This window comes from Hydra viridissima, unplaced genomic scaffold, assembly GCF_058129835.1.
Source record: "Hydra viridissima isolate aposymbiotic clone 2 unplaced genomic scaffold, HvirCarnegie_v1 scaffold_6, whole genome shotgun sequence".
NCBI lineage: Eukaryota > Metazoa > Cnidaria > Hydrozoa > Anthoathecata > Hydridae > Hydra > Hydra viridissima.
In genome coordinates, this window is record NW_028324305.1 from 18,017,110 (window position 1) to 18,023,404 (window position 6,295).

At 28.9% G+C, this 6,295-nt stretch overlaps 1 protein-coding gene across 2 annotated transcripts in view; it reads right to left on the reverse strand.

Moving 5' to 3' along the window:
• Nucleotides 1-6,295, reverse strand: part of LOC149887337 (uncharacterized) — a 154,478-nt gene that overhangs the window by 64,566 nt on the left and 83,617 nt on the right. The window lies entirely within an intron of this gene.

Genomic DNA, 6,295 nt, shown 5'->3' on the forward strand with positions numbered 1-6,295 from the left:
CCCGAAAAGAAGAGGGGCGGAGAAAAGAAAAGAGAAAGAGGAGAAAAGGGGAGAGAAGAGGAGAAAGAACCTAAGAGATAGTTAACGAGAAGATTTTGAGAAAGTTACAAAAATTGTTGAAAGTGGGTAAGACAAGTTATAGTCATAAGGGATATACGGGCGGGTATTTAGGGTAGGGAGATTTATAGTTGGTTACATGATAAACGACAAAAGAAGGAACAGAAGAGTTAGTAAGAAACAGTTTTTTTATATAGTGTAAAGTGGAGAATATATTATTTGTTAATAACAGAATAAAAAGATTTGTTGTTCATAAAGAAAATAGGGAAGAAGAATATCGCGCGCCAAGAAAAATACGCGCGTATTAAAACACAAGTCAAAGTGCTACCATTACACCGAACCAAGAGGCATCAATACTGCTATACACCCTATCTTCCTAAAATACGAACAAATTAAACCCCATTCCTCGTAAAGAAAACCCCGACTCACAAATATAGAATTGATATTATTTTATTATAAAAAAGAACCCGCCTCACATTATTTACTTAAACATTATGTGAAACGTAATGTGATAATTGTCAAAGCAATAATAATGTTAAATAAATGTCAATGCAGCAATAAAAATGTTAAACAGCGCAGAGTGAAAAACTATATAAAGTATTAAAAAATGTTTCTGATATATTAATGATTTTATTTAATTGGCGATTCTTAAAAAAAACAATAGAAATGAAAAAATTAGATCTAATCACGAATTTACGTAACTTAGGAGTGGATAAATTAGGTTTAAAGAAAGGATTTGCTCAACGAAATCAAATAAAACTAAAGAAATTAGCAAAGAGAACATAAATAAAGTAAAGGTTAATTTAGCTATATTTGTTTCAAAAGCGAAAAAAAAATCTAAAACAATGATAATCTATGATTTGTATTTTGTCAATTACTTTTACTTTTGTTGTAACAAATATATACTACTGCTACTACTACTAATGTGGTAACAAAGTATGATACATTTATAGAAAAAGAACATTAATTGTTTCAAGAAAGTTTTATGACCAATAAAAGAAGCCACTTTGGTTCTGGAAAACACCATAAACAATAGGTGGTCGTTGGAGAGCGAAGCAAAAGAGAAAAAATGAAAGAATTAGGTGTTTAACATCATGTTCCAGTTTTAGTCTCTGCAGCAAGTACACATTTTTTAAAAAAAGTCAAATGTTTTAGAGATCAAAAAAGTTAAAGACACTTTGCATAAAGCCTCTTCTTTATAGTGACCTCAGTAATAAACAGTATTAAATAATCAAAAAGCTGGCCCTTGGATACATATTTATCCTCTTATTGCACGATTGTTCAATGGAAAAGTTAAATTTTATCCTAAATTTTTTTTTTCTCTGATTTCAGTCGGTACCATTAATATTGCTAAAGATGTATTTATATAGATGGTATAACAATACCAATAGTAACAGGTGAAATAAATGATGGCAACTCTTCCAGAAGCATTCAAACATCAAGTAGAGTAATGAACCAAAATTTAATTAAATTTATTTTTTACACTTGCAGCCAATTTCTAACGAGCGCGTGAGCACGAATCCACGCAATATGCGCGTCAAAGGTGCGCGTAAAAAATAATTTTGTAAACAAATTAGAACTCTTTGACCCAAAGAAAACCATCATTTTCACATAAAATGTTTATTTACAATTTTTATCAAATTTTATTGAGTTTTAGCTATTTTTGAATTTTTCTGAGTTACTATGCAATTGTTTTTGGATAGAATCAATCCGAATCAAATAATTTGAACCGCTCCGCAAAAATTGTTTGGTGCACAATACAACAATGCAATAAACAGTAACGGGTCGGCGGTCTCTCCGCAAAGTTAACCTCCGTAAAAATTTTTATTTTTTTGTTTTTGTCATATAAAAAGGAATGTTCAGAAACTTTTTAATGTTTGTTTATCTATATATTGTTACTTTTCGAAAATAAAAAATAAACGCCCTAACCCAACGCCTAGGATTGTGTTAATCAAAAGCGCTATTTTCATAGCCATAAAATTTATAAAGAACATTTAGGAATTTCGTTTCTTTTATTCGATGAAAGTTCTTCTTTTCAATTCCTTTTTTTCTTAAATAATAAAGACATAAGTTGAAAAAATAGTCGTAAATTCTGTTATCAAATTTAAACAAAAGAGGAGGAATCACATGTTTCACAAGAGCAACGTTATATCACTCGTTTGTCTGCTTTTACACTTGAAAGAAACTTCCCGTCAAAAGGAAGTTTATAATATACCATAAAACATTTTTTATTGTAAAACCAGGTTGGCAATGTTTTGCGAATATCAGCGATTTGTTGTGTACTTTCGACTTCAGATTAGAGAACTTTATATCAATTTTGAGACCAATGTAAAATTTTTAATTACTGGGAAGTTAACTTCAGATTAGAGAACTTATATTAATTTTGAGACCAATGAACAATTTTTAATTACTAGGAAGTTAACTTAAGTTTGAATATATTTGTTTCTAAATAATTGAAAATGTATTTCATCAAAATAGTTTCCATCGCTTTCAAAACCTTGTCCCATCTTTTTGACAATATATGAATTCCATCGTGAAATAATTTTTCTAATTTTTTAACTATCCAGCATTCAAGCAAATTTTTAACTTCTTCAAAGCAATTAAAATGCTGCTCTCCTAGAGAATGCTGCATTGACCGAAACAAATGATAATCTTCTGGAGCACTATTTGGTTAATATGGCGGGAGGGGTAAAACATCCCATCTTAATTCTTAAAGCGTTACTTTTCAGCATTTTGCAACAAAGGGACGAGCGTTATTGCGCTGAAAAATTATTTTATCTTATCTTTTGGCGCAATCTAGTCGCTTTTCTTTAATAGCTTGATTCAAAGCGATCAATTGTTGTTGGTAGGGTATGCCTGTTATAGTTTCTCCAGGTTTTAACAGTTTATAAGACACTGCACCTCTTGGGTCAAAACCTGATTCAAAGCAAAACTTTCTTACTATGGATGTTTCGCATTAGCGTAGATATTGGCGCTTGACCAGGGTCACACCACAATTTTTTTCACATTGGATTTTCAAAACATCCATTTTTCATTAACTGTAACAATTCGATTCAAAAAGGATTTTCTTTTATACCTTTGGAGAGGGTTTTCACTCATTACAATCTTCTTTCTAAATTTTTTTCTATCAATGCATATGGCACCCATTTACCTTCTTTTTGGATCTTTCCCATCGATCTTTCCTTTCTGCATTTCTAAAAAGGTATTAAAGTTGCAAATAATATTGATTCAAAAAGATAATGCTATTTTTTAAATAAAATAATTAAAATAAAACACAACCCACCAAATGATCCAGTCAAATTTACATTTAAGTTTGGCTTCAAAATGGAATCTTTAGTCACCTTTTTTAAAAGATCAAATTTTTAATGTGTTTTGCTTAAATATTATCTTACTATACCAAAACACATGTGCTCTTTATAAAGTTGATTGAGTATTTTAATGCAGAGACAAAAGGAGTAAGATTTTAAATCTCCTGTAAGGAATTTTAATACAGTCAATATTATCAGCATTTGCAAATAACTGCAACAACAATAATAAATATTGAAGATTCTCTAGCACACCCTCACATCTTTGGCCTTGAATGTCTGACCTTATAACTCAACACTCATTATTACAAGAGCAATCTTTTCCTGAAATTGTTCTGATGCAGTTTGTTTTATCTTCATAGCAATTATGTGTTCCATCAATACATTTATTAATGTCTATTAAATTTTAGAAAACTGAAAGTAGTAGATAAAACAGAATTTAATTAAATTTGAATAAGACAAGTATTATCTGTTAAACTGCATGTTTGTAAATAAGACAAATGTCTGAATTTTAAATAATATTCTAAATTTGTTACGAAATTGGCATTTGATTAAAAGCCAAATCCAGGGAAAAGTCCAGATATGATAATCTTAATTCTTTTTAAGACTCTTATCAGATGTTTATTTCCAAATGAAGATAATTTCCTAAAACTTTTACCTTCCCTGGTTTTACCTTTCGTTATATGTTAGTAATTGATTTTCTCAAAAATGAACCACAAATGTTTTCAAAAGCAGTTGGAAAAAAAACTGATGAAATAGGGGATTTAAATATAGACAAGTTCATTTGTAAACTAATGTGTGAAGCGACTATACTAAGTTTACGTGATTAGTAATCAGTAAAAATGTGTTGTGATCTTATTAATTGTTAAAGAAAATTATCAAATGTTCCCAAAACTATTATGTATTACAGAAGATTAGATTAATCATGAAAAGAGGTTTGAAAGTGAAAGAAAGCCAAAAATAGTGTGAGTTGTTTTTTTTTTTTAACTTTTAAATTTAAACCATGTAAAAGAAGATATATTTGAAATCAGAAAAATCCGTTAAAATTAGGCTAAAGATCTAGAAGCAGAAGAAACTAGTTTTGTAGTAATATTGCTTTATTCCCAATCAGTAGTTATTTACGCAACTAAACCATAACGACTGGGCAGCAAGACCTTAGGGATGAATGTACTTATTATTGAAGGTTGTTCACTGAAAAAAGACACAAAATAAAACGCAATTATTTGTGTTTCATTGTTGAAGAAAAACTACCTTTCATTGTATGCTAAATTTATGGAATATGTTAATTTAAATGAAAAAAATATTTAAATCTATGTTTTTTTAAAAATATATATCATGTGAAAAAGATTAAGTGCAGAAATGTATGAATAAATTTTTTAAAGAAAACTATTGAAGTGAGAAATCATAATATTGCAAACTTCTATTGGTAGAAAAAATACTAAAATGCACTAGTTATTGTATAATCTATATTGCGTGCGTGTTCTCAGAACTGTTACCATCAATGTCGAAGAAAAAGATCTGACTTAAGGAGACATGTCGCTCAGCATTAATATTCAATTTTGAATAAAAATCTAAGAAAACCAATCCAGTTATTGGTCTTGAAACTCACGTAATTGAAGATTTCTGGTATTATTTGAAGCCAAAAACTTCGTGAAACTAAAAAGCAGAATCAAGTATTATTTAAAGAAAAGTTCACTAATTCAACAAAAAGAAGATTTGATGAGATTCATGTAAATATTTGAAACATTTTGTATAAGCAGATTAAAGCAAAACTATTCTCTCTTTTTTTCTATTAAAACTCGAATACAAAAATATTCCGTTCTCTCTCACTTAAAACTTGCATTCAAAAAAAACTTCCTAAACTTTCCTCAACCCTTCTTTTTCTATATGTCCTCAGATGCTTCTTAAATCAGGTCTTGCTACAACCTAGACAATTATTTTTATAATACTTTTTAGCTTCGTGTTCTAGTTTAGTCAATGAATTCATAACTGTGTTTTTAATCGTTATGAGGATTCCGAACATAAAACTTTAATTGTGTAACCGTTTTATTATTAATATACAAGGTGTTTACCTTGCGTTTCAACTATTTCACATTTTTCATAAAATCAATAAAGTGAAAGAATTGGATACGATCTGCTAAGAGATCAGTTAAAAAGTTTAACAATGCAATAGGTTTAGGTGCTTTAGTTTGAACCGACTTTTATAGCATTTTTATTTCTGCTGAACGATTTTGCAAGATCTTTATCATTTTTTTTTTTTTTAAAAAACTTTCTAAAATCTTACTTAAACAAGATTCATCAAAATATTATAACAAAATGAAATAAATTCATGATTTTTATAATTACCTTAGAACTCATAGAACCGATGTTAAATTTTAAACTTTTGCTCAAGAAACTAAATTTTATCTGCGAAAAATTAGAAGAAAAGGAAGAACTCTTGTTATAAGTTTTTTGGTGTTAGAGGTTCTCTTTCAAAAATATATATCTACTCTGAAATAGGTCTTTGTAAAGTTAGCCAGTTATTTAACAGCGCTCACACCATAAGATGCATATTTTTTCTGAAAAGTGGTGAAGAAGTTCTACTAAACTCCTAATAAAAACTGATCTTATGGTTCACCATGTTTATTACTCAAAAACTACTTTAGGCATTCTTTTACTTTTTTTGCAAAAGGAAGCTTGTGTTGTTTAATTGCATTGGTGTTAAGTATAGTTTGTCATCGTTATCAGGTTGAAAGGAGTAAACAAATGTTAAATCGAAAAAAGATTTCGAAACATTTATTCAAACTGATGATGTCAAGTACTTGCAAGATGATGTCGAATACTCGTAAAAATAATCGTTTTCTATCTGAGCGTCCAATTACAAATATAGAAAAATGATTGAAACAAATTATTTAGTAAGCTTCCTTCTACAAATTAAAAATAAAAAAGCTGTT